A 15,103-nucleotide genomic window follows, 5' to 3' on the forward strand; every position below is an offset into this window, starting at 1 on the left:
GCTTAACATCTTGGATCTACAAGGAACTCAAACATGCTGAAAAGAAAAAAAAACAAGCAAACAACCCCATTATAACCATGCTGTCCATCAAAAGAGGACTGGATTAAAAAAATGTGGTACAGTGCTCGCTTCGGCAGCACATATACTAAAATTGGAACGATACAGAGAAGATTAGCATGGCCCCTGCGCAAGGATGACATGCAAACTCGTGAAGCGTTCCATATTTTTGAAACGTAATTGTACACCTAACCCTTAACTGTACCTCACAAAACTATAATAAAAATACTGATTAATTATTAAAAAAAAATGTGGTACATATACATGATGGAATACTATGCAGCCATAAAAAAGAACAAAATCATGAATTTCGCAGCAACCTGGATGGAACTAGAGTCTATAATACTGAGTGACCTCTCACAGAAACAAAGATCCGAGTATCACATATTCTCACTCATATAATGGACCTTAAACATCCAATGCAATACTATACGAAAATGACTGACAGTACTTGGAAACTATGGTGGAGGGAGGGAGATGGGATTAACAGTAGCAAATATCTGTCTGGGAACGGGGAAACACCCCATATCAACAGGGTGCCTGAATGAAATGCAATTGTATACCTAACCCTTAACTGTACCCCACAACTTCATAATAAAAAATAAATAAATAAATAAATGAACAAACAAACAATGGAGATAACAGAAATGCAAAGAATCACTAGACACTATTATGATCAACTGTACACCAAAAAATTGGAAAACTTGGAAGAAATGGACAAATGTATGGATGCATATCAGCTACCTAGATGGAACCATGAGAAAATAGAAAACCATAACAAACCAATAACAAGTAATGTGATCCAAGCCAAAATACAGTTTCCCAAGACATAAAAGTTTAGGACTTGATGGCTTTGCTGCTGAATTCTGCCAAAAATTTAAAGAACTGATAGCAATTCTACTGAAGCTCTTCAATAAAGTTGAAGAAGAAATATTTCCAAACTCATTTTATGAGGCCAGCATTACCTGATACCAATAGACAAGGATACAACAACAACAAAAAAAACTACAGGCCAATATCACTGATGAACACAAATACAAAAATACTCAGTAAAATCCTAGCAAGCCAAGTCAACAAAATAGTCAAAAGATCATTTTCCATGATTGCATGAAATTTATCCTAGCAATGCAAATATAATTCGACATACACAAATCAATAAATGTAATACAGCATACTAACAGAACCAAAAACCATATGATAATTTCAATAAATGTTGAAATGGCATTTACGAAAATTCAACATCTCTTTATGATTAAAGCCCTCAAAAATGGGTATGGAAGAAACATACTTCAAAATTATGAATGTCACAAATGGGAAATCAACAACCAACATCATACTGATCAGGAAAAAAGTGAAAGGATTTCCTCCGAGATCTGGAACAAGACAAAGATAGTCACTTTTATTCAACATAATAATAGAAGATACCTGGCCAGAGCAATTGAGCAAGTAAAAAAACAAACAAAATAAAGGGTATGCAAGTTGGAAAATAAGAAGTCCAATTAGATTGTATGCAGATTATATATTCTTAAATTGAGGAAAACTTAAAGACCCCGCAAAAAATATTATTACAAATGATTAATGAAATAAATTTTCAGGATAAAAAAAATCAACATACACAAAACAAGAGCATTTATATACACCAACAACAACAGTGAACAATCTGAAAAAGAAATCAAGAAAGCAATTTCATTTACAGTAGTTACAAAGAAATATATAATACAGTAGCTACAAAGAATATATATAATAGAAATATAGAATACCTAGGAATTTAACCAAAAATATGAAAGACCTATAGAAAAAAGTATACAACACTGATTAAAGAAATTGAAGAGGACACAAAAATCATAAAATATTTCCCATGCTTCTGAATTAGAGGAATTAATATTGTTAACATTACAATACTACCCAAAGCAATCTATAGATTCAATAAAATTCCAATCAAAATATCAATGACATTCTCCACATAAATAGAAAAACAAACTTGCAATTTATATAGAACAACAAAAGACCTCAACTAGTCAAAGCAATTCTGAGCAAAAAACATAACAAAACAAAACTGGAAACAACACACTACCTGATTTAAAAATAAATTACAAAACTATGGTAACCAGTTCAGCATGGTACTGGCATAAAACAGACAGATAGACCATTAGAACAGAATGTCAAACCCAGATATACCCATAAATTCATGCACTTATAGCCTACTCATTTTTTTACAAAAACACCAAAAACATAAAATGGGAAAAGATGATCTAATAAATAGTGCTGAAAAAACTGGATAATTCTATGCAGAAGAATGAAACTAGATCCCTATCTCTCACCACTAAAAAAACCCCTCAAACTTGATTAAAGACTTAAATCTAAGACCTGAAACTATAAAACCAATAGAAGAAAACATTGGGAAAATGCTCCAGAAAATTGATCTGGGCAAAGATTTGAGGGGTAACACCTGAAAAGCACAGGCAACAAAAGCAAAAGATGCATGAGACCTCATGAAGCTAAAAAGTTTCTGCTTTTCATCAGCACACAGAATAATAAAGTGAATAAAAAGTACATAGAATGGGAGAAAACTTTTACAAACTACTCATCTGACTAGGTATTAATAACTAAAATATATGAGAAGCTCAAACAACTCAATAGCAAAAATAAGTAAATGATCCAATTAAAAATGAGCAAAAGATCTGAGCAGCCACATCTCAAAAGAAGACACAAAAATGGCAAACATGTAAAAAAAATGTTCCATACCACTAAACATCAGAGATATGATCTAAACCACAATGAGATTCTGTCTCACTCCAGTTGGAATGGCTTTCATCAACAAGACAAGGAATAATTAATGCTGGTAAGGATGTAGAGAAAGAGGAATACTCATACACTGGGAACGTAAATTAGTACAGCCACTGTAGAAAACTGTGTGTAGATTCCTGAAAAATAGAACTTCCATTTGATCCATAAATCCTGCTACTAAGTATATGTGAAATAAAATCAGTATGTTGAGATAGCTGTACCCTCATGTTTATTGGCTGCACTCTTTACAATAGACAACATATGAAATCAGCTTAAATGCCTAACTACAGATGAATGTATAAAGAAAATGTAATACACACACACAATGGAATACTATTCAGCCATAAAACAGAATGAAATCCTGTCACTTGTGACAATATAGATAAATCTAGAGAATATTATTCATAAGTGAAAAAAGCCACGCACGGAAAGACCAACACTAGATTATCTCAATCTCATTTGTAATATAAAGAAAAAATTTACTTTATAGAGGTAGAAATTAAAATAGTAGTAACCAGAGGCTGTGGAGAGTAGGAAGGAGAGGAACACTGAGAGAGTTTGGTCAATATTTTAAAAAATTATAGTCAGACAGAAAAACTAAGAAATAAGTTCTGGTGTTGCACTACATGGTAGGGTGTCTGTAGCAAAGAACAATGTATATTTCAAGATAGCTAGAAGAAAATATTTTGAATGTTATCATCAAAATAGATATTTATAGTACTGAATATGGTAACTAACCTGATTTGATTATTATACAATGTATACATGCATTGAAGCCTCACACTATAACCCATAAATATATAATTATGTCAGTTATAAATAAAAAATAATAATTAAAAATTAAACTTAGTAAACGAGATGAAAAGACTAAAGTAACAGTAGAACAAAACAAATTTATATAAGTGCTAAATTATGACATATGTAAGTGGCTATGGAAAAGAAAACATGAATATTGTTTGAAAAATTAAGAAAATCTCCCTAAAGGAAGGAATATTTGGAATGGGTTTCAAAGGTTGAAAAGAATAGACAAGTCAATGGAGGTAAAAATTTAGAAACCTTTACAAAAGGAATGAATAAATATAAGCCCATAATCTTGAAAGTACTGTGTTTGTCACTAGTAAATGAACTAGTGGGTGAAGATACCTTTATAGGAACCCAGAACTCAGCTTAAAATAATAAACTTATATTATATTCATCTTGGGGTTCCAAAACCTATTATATGCCTAATATCTGCCAACAGAACATAATTATGAAAAAAAGAAAGGAGGAAAGAAGGAAGGGAATGAGGAAAAAAAGAAAAATATCAGGTACAAGCACTAATCTGAATGGATATCTCAGAGGTGTGGACTTTGAATACAGGTTCAAACAAATCAATTTTAAAATGAAGATGAAAAAAGAAGAAAATTATATATGCATATATGTAATAAATATGAACATTAACCATATACGATGATTTTAAGAAATTGTTAATTTTATATGTGATAATAGTATTGTGATTATATATTTTACTGAAGCATCTGTAAATGAAATGTTCCAATGTTGGTAACACTTCAAAATAATTCCATCGTGGAGGACAAATAGTAGGTGAGAAAATAAAACCATATCAGCCATGTATTGGCAGCTGCTAAATATGAATGAAGAACACATTGAGGTTCACAATACATATGTTTTCCTTATATATAAGCTTGGAATTGTCTATGACACATATTAGCAAAAAAGAATAAATTTTTTAGAAAATATTTTATAAAATGTTCTTCAGTGAGTTCTACAATAAAGTTAAAAAGTCTACAATAGTTTTTACAATGAAAAACTATCTCATATAAATTATGCCATCTTTACTTGTAGTATTTTATTTTTACAAGAATACTTTCATGTATTTTCTCATAATAAACTCTTAATTTTAGAAAATAAAATATTGAGTTTGAAATTAATTGCCATGTCACATTTCCTTCAAAATATTCACTTACTTTCTCTACATGTATTTTAAATTTGTGGGAAATTAAATTATAATTTGGTCAAGAACATTCACTCAATATATATTTCTTCTGTACCCTCTACATACCAAATACTTGCACAATATATGAATAAGACATACCTCTTACATTTAGGTAATACACTATGATGTGAAAAACTCAGTTTCATTTCTCAGTTATAGATTTGTTCTCTTTAATGGCTGGATTGAGCATGCTTCTAGATTCTTATACCTATAACCTGAAAAGATAGCATTTACAGGGCTTGGCTATCAGAATCAAATGAATGTCATTTTTTAGTAAAACCCACGGAGAGCAGTCAGTCTTATGTCTACAGAAACTTTTGAAAGCATGTGCTTTGTAATTTCAACATGTGACCATTAAAGGGAAACTTTTGGAAAAATTTGGAATATTTCCTAGGTTACCTTTACATAAAAGATGATGTTTATTTCTAACTCAACTAGATGGTCATAAAAAAACCAAACCAAACACAGAAGAATGCTAGGTCCTTAATTTAATTTAGACAGATCTAGAGAAGTTAATAGTTTTAGTTCAAAAATATTGACAAAGAATTTTCACAATCTTTGAAAAGAATAAAAATAAAGTACCTTAAAGCCCTTTTGTTCCAGTTGTTCCAAATTTAATAGTATATCTCTAGTTCCCTGTATGGTTTTATTCCTCCCTTAGGAGAAAATAACCTAAGATATTTTAGGTTTAAAAAAAACAAGGAAAATTGTCCTTCAGCTTGTTAATTTTGAGGCACAACAATTCAGAGTGATTCATTGCAGCAGTGAATAAGGAATGTCACTGAAATAGTGAGATGGCCTGAATCACTTTAGAAATTAATGGACTGACTGTGATATACTGATACATCTTTCGTGCATCTATAATTGGAGCGCCAATTTATTTCCAATCATTTCAAGCACTATAATTATAGAGCATCATAATTTCCTGTTTAATATTCATATGGGAAGCTCTACGTGAATGCTAGCCAGGGACCAGTATTTTGCTACTGAGATATATGGACAAAATATGAGAAAATATGAAAAGACTTAGTTTGTTTTTCAAGGCCTAAGCCTTAGCCAAGGCGGGGGGGGGCAGAATTCGATGAGGAAGTAGAGCTGGTCATGAATTTTTTAAGTCATAAAATTTTTTTAATATCATTAATTAAGTGGAGAAAAGAAAAACAAAACTGACAACTGGCACTGATTCAATGGCAATATTTCAATAGGCATTCCTTGAGCATTTACTATGTGCCAGGCATTCTGACAGACACTGGAGATATTGAAATAAAATAATAACCCCCCCACACACATATTTAGAATGATATTAACAAAGTGAGAAGTAGTTATGTACTTCTCGCTGGAAGGGTATTTTTATTTGTATTTATTTGCAATTTTTATTTCAATGGTTTTAGGTGATATAAATAATTTGTGGGCACATGGATGCATTGTATTGTGGCAAAGTCTGGTCTTTAAGTGTACCCACCCCCCCCACCTGTGTGCATTGCACCCAACAGTTAATTTTTCTTCCCTATCCCCTAAACACTTCATGTCCTGAGTCTTCGAAGTCCGTTATGCCATACTATACACCTTTGCAGTTCCTTAGTTCAGCTCCCACTAATAACTGAGAACCTGTGGCATTTGGTTTTCTATTCCCACATTTCTTTACTAGGATTATAGTGTCCAATTCCATCTGAGTTGCTGTAAGTTACTTTATTCTATCAAGAGAGAATTTTTGAAATAGTATCCACTGAATATTGTTTTTATTTTAAATGTGTTGGTGCAAAGGCATAGATACATACATATATTTATTAAAATTTTATTCCAATTATGTAATCAATAACAGTTTGAAGCTTGGGTTCAAATAAGATTTTAGTGAAAGAAATCTTTAGTCCCACCTATGAGCACTAGTGCAGTCTTAGATCCCCCCTCTATCTGTTCCTATCACAGAACCTTGCCATAACCTCTGTTAATTCAATTATATCATATTGCCTTTACTTCATACAACTCTAAAGTAAGGCAAAGAACATGGTTTATTCACTGGCATATCCTCATTGCCAATCATAACACCAGGTTCATAATAGGGATGCAAAAATTGTGCAACCACTGAAGTAATAAGTGCATAAATGAAATTTTCTTTTGTAACACCATTCACAGCTTACCAGTTTCTTTCCATCCCATTTCTACAGTTTAGACAAGATCTTCAGCCTAACTGCACTCTTTTCTTCAACCGTACTCTAATGAAGGATTCAGTCTTTCCAAAACACCTTTATTTATGCCACAAACTTTCTTCAAAGCTTTTGATTACTCAATCAGAAAAATAAAAATAAAATAACACCTTCTTTATCTGGAACCTTATTCCTACTACTATGGAATAAATACTCTTTCGTAAAAAGCTATTAATAAGTATTATTTTTGAGTCATGGTAGCTGCAAAACTAGAATTTCAATTCATAAAATATTCAGTACCAATTTAAGTGTCATATTTTTATACTCATTATGGAAAGTATAATGATGGGAGTTTTATGGGTATATAAAAATTGTAATAACGATAACTTCTTTAACAGTGAGTTAGAAAATAATTATATGCCATTAAATCAATAGAAAAAAGAAAGCTTATATGAGATGGTATGAAATAGAAAAGGTTGCCAGAGGGTAGGCAGAAGGATAAGAATTTTAGCCAAACTGAATGTCCTAGTATCACATTACTTCCTAGGAAGAGCAAGATTGACTAAGCACTCTTGACCCAATTCTAGCAACTAAGATAATACAACATTTCTTTTGAACTTGGCAGATAAATGTCAATGCATGTGAACTATTCAGAACTGAGCCATATCAGTGAGTAAGTAGTGGTAGATTAATATGGATAATTGAAATAGTGACTGTTGATATTAATTTATATGAGGAATCTTAAACCACAATGGCAGTTATAAAGTATGAATAATATAAAATATAATGGAATTTATACTGATAGTCTAATTAGAAAAGGTAATCTGAACTATAAATTTGCTGTGGCAAAAGAAGACAAAGGAAACTTAAAAATTATTTGATCCCTATATGTTCCCTAACTTTGCTACCTCCTTTACATATATTATTTCCCTTTATCCTCACAAATGTTGTAAAAGCAGTGTTATTATCAGAGATGATTAAATAAGCTCAGTACAAATTGAAAACTTTCCCATCAATCAGCTAGTAGATTGAAATCTGAGATTTGAACCCAGAATTCCAGATTCAAAAGTTATACATCTGTCATTTCACTAAACTTTGCCTGGAAGAAAATAAACAACTGACAAAAGAAGATGTGAAGTGAAATTTGGACTTCTCACATTCTCATGCAATAATATTTGACAAGAAGGCGACATCAGTTAAGTCTCAGGTAGCAAAATCAATGCTCAGAAATTTAGTTGCATTTCCATACACCAACAACATTTAAGATAAGAACCAAACCAAGAACATAATCCCATTTGCAATAGTCACACACACGCGCGTGCACACACGCGTGCACACATGCATTCACACACACACACCCCTTGAAATACATCTAACCAAAGAGGGGAAAGATCTCTACAGTGAAAACTGCAAGATCTTGATGAAATAAATTAAAAAATGACAACAAATGGAAAAACATTCCATGCTCATGGATTGGAAGAATCAATACTGTTAATATGTCATACTGCTTAAGCAATCTACAGATTCAACAAAATGCTTATCAAATTTCAGGCATCTTTTTTTTTTACAAATCTAGAAAAGAAAATACTTAAACTTATATGGAAGCAAAAAAGAGATGAAATAGCCAAAGTAATCTCTTTTTTTTAAAAGGCGGAGTCTCACTCTGCCCAGGCTGGAATGCAGTGGCACACTCACGGCCACTGCAGCCTTGAACTGCCAGGCTGAGGTGATTCTTCTGCCTTAGCCTTCCAAATAACTGGAACTACAGGCACAAGCCACCACTCCTGGCTAATTTGTGTGTGTGTGTGTGTGTGTGTCTGTGATTTATTGTAGAGATGAGGTCTCACCAAGTTGCCCAGGCTCAGGCAATCCTCTCGCCTCGACCTCCCAAAGTGCTGGGATTACAGACTGAGCCACTATGCCTGGCCACCAAAGTAATCTTAAACAAAAAGAACAAAGCTGGAGGTATCACTTGCCAGACATCCAACTTTACTACAAGGCTACAGTAATCACAACAACATTGTATTGGTACAAAAAATATACACAGACACTAATAAAATAGAATAGAGAACTAAGAAACAAAATTGCTGTCTTACAACCATCTCCTCTTTGGCAAAGTCAACAAAAACAAATACTGGGAAAATAACATCCCACTTAGCAAATGGTGTTGGAAAAGCTGGCTAACAACATACAGAAGAATAAAGTTGGACCCCTTCCTCTCACCTATGCAAATGTTAACTCAAAATGGATTGATGACTTAAATGTAATACCTAAAATCACAAAAATTCTAGAAGAAAACCTAGAAAACACTTCTGAACCTCAGCTTAGGCAATAAATTCATGACCAAAACATCAAAAGCAAACAAACAAACAAAAATGATAAGTGGAACCTAATCAAACTAAAGAGTTTCTGTATAGCAAGAGAAACTAACAACCAAGTTGAAAGTAAGCTACACAATGAGAGAAACTATTTGCAAACAATGCATCCAACAAAGGAATATACAGAATCGACAGACTTCAAATGAACTGACAAGGAAAAAATATATAATAACCTCATTAAAAAGTGGGCAAAGGACATGAACAGACACTTATCAAAGAAAGATAAATAGGCGGCCAACAAGCATATGAAAAAATGTTTGACATCACTAATCATTAGAGAAATGCAAATCAAAACCATAATGAGATATCATCTCACATCATTCAGAATGGCTTTTATTTAAAAGTCTGAAAACAGCAGATGTTGGCAAGGCTACAGAGAAAAGGGAATAATCCTACACTGTTGAGAACACAAGCTAGTACAACCTCTAAGGATAGCAGTTTGGAAATTTCTCAAATAAATAAAAACAAATGTACCATTTGACCCAGAAATCCCACTAACAGGTATTTATACTCAAAGTAGCATAAGTCATTCTACCAAAAAGACACCTGCACTCACATGTTTATTGCAGCACTATCTACAATAGCAAATACATGAAACCCACCTGAACGCTCTTCAACAGTGGACTGGATAAAGGATATGTGGTATATCTACACCATGAACTACTGCACAGGTATTAAAAAGAACAAAATCATATTATTTACAGCAACATGGTTGCAGTTGAAGACCACCCTAAGTAAATTATCATGAAAGCAAAAAACAATACCCACATGTTCTCCCTTATAAGTGGGAGCCAAATACTGAATACACATGGACAGAAGGATGGTAATAACAGACACTGAGGCACTACTTATGGAGAAAGAGGAGGGAAACCATGTCCACCACTTCAGTCACAGACTCAATAAACACCCAAAATTTATCATCATGCAATATACCTATTTAACAAACCTGCACATGTACAATTGAATCTAAAAGTAAAAATAAATTTCCAATGTCAAAAAAGAGGAAACTTGAAAGGAGTCACTTATTGTGAACCAAGCATTCACTCATCCATTGACATTACCATTGAAACTTCCGATTTTTCCACTGTGTCAATAAAAGGACATTCTGGATGAATGTTGGTAAAAAATAAATTATCAGTGCAGAAGGGAAAGTTTTGTAATTGGATGTGAATGAGAGTGTAAGTGTGACTACAAATATTAAGATAAAAAAGCTGATAAAAATTAGAATTTAAAAACTTTGGTAGTTTGATATAATTCTTCAAAGTATTGCCATTACTAACACACACACATATATATATTAGATTTTTACTCAACATATACACTTAGGTATTCTGTTTCCTCAAGACATAGAAGCAGTAACACAGCACAGAATATCTCTGCTCACAAACATAGTCTTGTGCAAAAAATAAAAGGTGGTTACTTGTATTTTTTAAAAGTATTAAAAATAACAGTTATTATGTTTACTATAAGAAAATCTATTTAAAATAATCCTTAATTTGAAAGTATCGTAAGTTTGGGAAATGGGTAATGCCCTTAATTAATACCTTTAATACTCAGTATCCCACCAATATGTCTATTATGTCTTTTATGTTATGCTGTTAACATAATGGAATAATACTGGAGGATTGATAGATAAATGACCACTTTTAGAGTTCTAATTAATGTATCTATATTCAAGTGGATTACACATGTGTCTATTTAATTCTTTGCTGGTTGGTTTTTTATTTTATTAATTAATCACTGGAAAAAATTAGAAGACAAGATTATCAAATCAAATCAGAGGGATGCTTCTGAGGACGATAGAATCAAACATCTAAATAGTCTTCAAAGACAAGCCAAATTACTATAAAGAAATTTAATGAAGATTAACGTAGGCAATCTACTAAGCCTCTAAAAATCAAATACACATGTACATTATGATTAAGATATTAAGTAACTGCCATTTATGTATAAAAGACCTAGAGAAAACCTGATGGTAAGGTCAGTATGAGTCAATATTGTGACATTAAAACAGCTAATTTAATCTTACACTATAGTATTAGAGGTACAGTATACAAATAAAAGAGGCAACAGTACCACTGTGTTGTGCTGATCACATATAAAGTATTATTTTCACTTATGAAGAAAATATTAAGTGAGCCATATTAAAAAAAATACCTGGAAACATAGTCAAAAGATAAATAATTAAGAAGACTTTTAAAAAGTACTAAAGCTGTTCTCACATACTAGAAAGATGGAAGCGTGGAAGTTAGGTTACTCCAGGGCAGAGAACAGACCTAAGACAAATATGAGAGAGGGGCACATTTCAGTGGCCTCTTTTGAGAGTAAGTGAATTCTAGGCAACAGTAAATCTGGAAAACTCAGGTTTCCCTCACACGGACAGAGCCTGCCTTAGTAAGCTGACTGAACTGTGGAGAGCAGTGCAGAGTACACAATTTCTGCAGGGAAGTAGAAGTTCTCTGTATCCTACAGCCTTCTTGTCCTACTTACAGACTTGGTAAAACACCAGCTTCTCAGTACTACTTCTTGGAAGACTAAGGAAGTCTCACTCTCACTGCCAAGTGTGGGATTCTGTTAATTTTTTCATGCATTGATACATTTTCCTCAACCATTGTTACCCAAACCTTCCTAAACTATATTAGCCCCAGAACATGCCAAACACAAGATTTTTTTTCCCTAGGCTTTCAGTTTACCCTGAATTATACTCAAGGAAGCAGGACATCTGATACATGTTTTAGATTTCCTGAAAATCTGAGAATTTTTACTCACCTTTTCCAATTCTTGCCAAGATTTTGAAACTGTGGATGAATTCCCTGAACTCTACCTTCCTCTTTCAACTCCATCCCTGCCTCTACCCTCCCTGACACACCAGAAGAATTTTCTCCTTCCTGTGTGACACGAACTTGCCTTATGTCAAATCTTTTCCTTTTTTAATCTGTAATTTTTGTTGTCATTAAAAGAAAAAAATACTTCAGAATTTCTATCTTGGCTTTTTATGTGTAAGTTTTAAAATTAGACAGGGGGAGAAAATGTTTTTTCTGTATCTATAAATAAATCCTGACTGGTTTCTTTAAAGAAAAATAAAACACACAAGAAAAAAAACCACTTTGTCTTTAGCCAATTTCATATAAGGAATTTTTAAAACACAAGTTTAAGCAGTGACTCACCTCAATCTTGATTATATTCCATCTTTGAAACAAACTAGTGAATGCCATTGATTCAGTGACTGGTAAGAAACAATATGAGAGGAGAAGACCAAGATGCCCACCATGGAGCAGCAGACCAGCATCTCTCTCATTGAATAAGGCAAAGAGTAGGGAACCAGCCATCAATACACCTCAAACACTTTTGGATTAATGAAGCACCCTGCACCCAGGAAAGTTCTCTTTGAACACATACAGACCAGAAAAGAATGGCAGATGCAGGAATCTGCGAGTCCCACCCCCTGCTCACACATGATCTGAAGCCCTGCTTGGTGAACAATAATGGGAGAGCAATCCTAAGACATTTTGGATCAGTTCACCCCTTTCTAGCCATGTGCAAATTTTCAGTCGCATACGGAAGGAGTCCTTATCAGGGCACAGTGATAAACAACAAGAACAAGTGGAACAGGGAACACAATCCATGCCACCATGAGTGCAGCTTCCATCAGCAAAGTGGAGTGGCAAGTTGCCAGGTAGGGAAAATCCCACCTGCAGAGTAAACCTGGCTGGTACCCATCACCAGTGACTAATGACCATCTTCCCAGCCAGATCCGAAAGAATCACCTCCAAGCTCTGTGTGCATTCAGGACAGATCCATACACCCCCATGGCAAGAAAGTCACTCTTTTCCAAGAGCAGACTGCAGACTTGAACAGACAGGGAGTAACATGAAAGACATGTGAAAGTTTTTTTAGTGAGGAGATTTTTGGACTGTTAACTGCACACAGCAAATGGGGGACATCTGCCCATCCACTTTCCACAGAGTGTTAGCAGCAGAGGCTGAAAACTAATCTAACTAGATTAATAGTGGAGAAAAATCTGCAATAGAGAAACCTGCCACAGGGTGGAACAATAAGCAGAAGGGAGTACTCCTTCTTCTCTCACTGAGAGACCTATATTGAACCACAGAAAAGGTCCTAGAAGAGAGGGTTGTTAACTAGCTTCAGAGCAACAAAACCAAAGTGGAGTTTCAGAGAAGGAAGACAGACTTGTCACAAATGAGGAAAAATGCACAAAATATTTAGGCAACCTCAGAGTCCTAAAGAGAAAGTACCAAAAAAAATAGCTATCAGAGCACAAACAATGGAAACTCCCCAGAATGACCAGCCCCAAATAATGGTCACAGAAATCAGAGAGTAGTTGGTTAAAATGAACATAGAGAACCAAGAGAAACTAGAAGCAAAACTCACTGAAATCATGCAGGGAGTAAAAGCAGAGCTGGTCAATTTCAAAAGAGCCCACTCTAAAATAATGGAATTAAAGAACTTAATCCTGGAAATTAAAAACATAGTAACAAGCATAAGGAACAGTATCAATTAGGCAGAGGAAATAGTCTACTACTAGGGAGAATGAGAGCCAGTTAGAAGCCCAAGGTTTACCTCGCATAGCCTGCTTACGTAATTAATCCTCACTTGTACCCCACAGCTCTATAATAAAATAAAATTTTAAAAATTAGCAATATGAAAAGTAGAAACTGGGCATTATTAGAAATATTAAAATGTTGGTTTCTATTAAAATTTTTTTCTAGATTTATTGAGATGATTATAAGACTTTTTTTAACCTCAATATAAACATGTTAAATTGCATTGCTTTTTGAAGCTGACTGCACTGTGGAGAGCAACTCAGAATAAAACCTTTCTGCAGGAAAGCAAGAGGTCCAAATTTACACTTTTGAAATAAATCTCAGTTGGTTATAATATATTATATTTTTATTTATTACTAGTCCTAATTTATTACTTAGTTTAGGATTTGGGGCTCTGTGTTTATTTTTTTCCTAATTTTTACAATAGCAACCTACATCTTATTTTGTTATTGGCTCACTCATGGCCACTGCAACCTCGACCTGCTGGGCTCAGGTGATCCTTCCAACTCAGCCTTTCAAGTAGCTGGAACCACAGGTGCTTGCCACCATGCCCGGCTAATTTTTTGATTTATTGTCGAGAAGAAGTCTTGCCAAGTTGCCTAGGCTGATCTCAAATCCTTGGACTCAGGCAATCCTCCTGCCTCTGCCTCCCAAAGTGCTGTGATTACAGAAGTGGGGGACGAGAGGCTTACAAAGATTATTAAGCAATTTACTCAAGAACATACAGAAAAAAAAAACTGCAGTATTTAGGTTCAATACAGATTTGTGTGGTTCCAAGACTTAGGCTGTTTTCCACTATAGTACACATAAATAAGCATTTTCTGGTCCTAGAAAGATAAACCAAGTGCAGCTTCTTCACAAAAGACAGTCACAGCATGTCCCAATTCTATTTTTCTTGTGTATTCTTACAATATGACAATGCATGTGAAATGATTTGGAAGACAGAATGGTTTAATGCAAACAGCAAGACCACTGGTCTTTTAAGTCTGGCTCTGTCACTAACTAGCCTTGTGCTTTTAGCCTCATCAAAACAAAATATTTTCTCTTTTATGTCTTAATTAATTAATCATAATGGTAGTAAAAGCTCATGGCTTGACATCTAACTGTAGAAGCTGCCATCATCTCTAATCCCTGCCTGAGAATTAGAAAGGCTGCTATTTTAAAGTAAAATAAAAA

This window comes from Carlito syrichta, unplaced genomic scaffold (assembly GCF_000164805.1).
Source record: "Carlito syrichta isolate Samal-C Ts95f unplaced genomic scaffold, Tarsius_syrichta-2.0.1 Scaffold316438, whole genome shotgun sequence".
Classification (NCBI taxonomy): domain Eukaryota; kingdom Metazoa; phylum Chordata; class Mammalia; order Primates; family Tarsiidae; genus Carlito; species Carlito syrichta.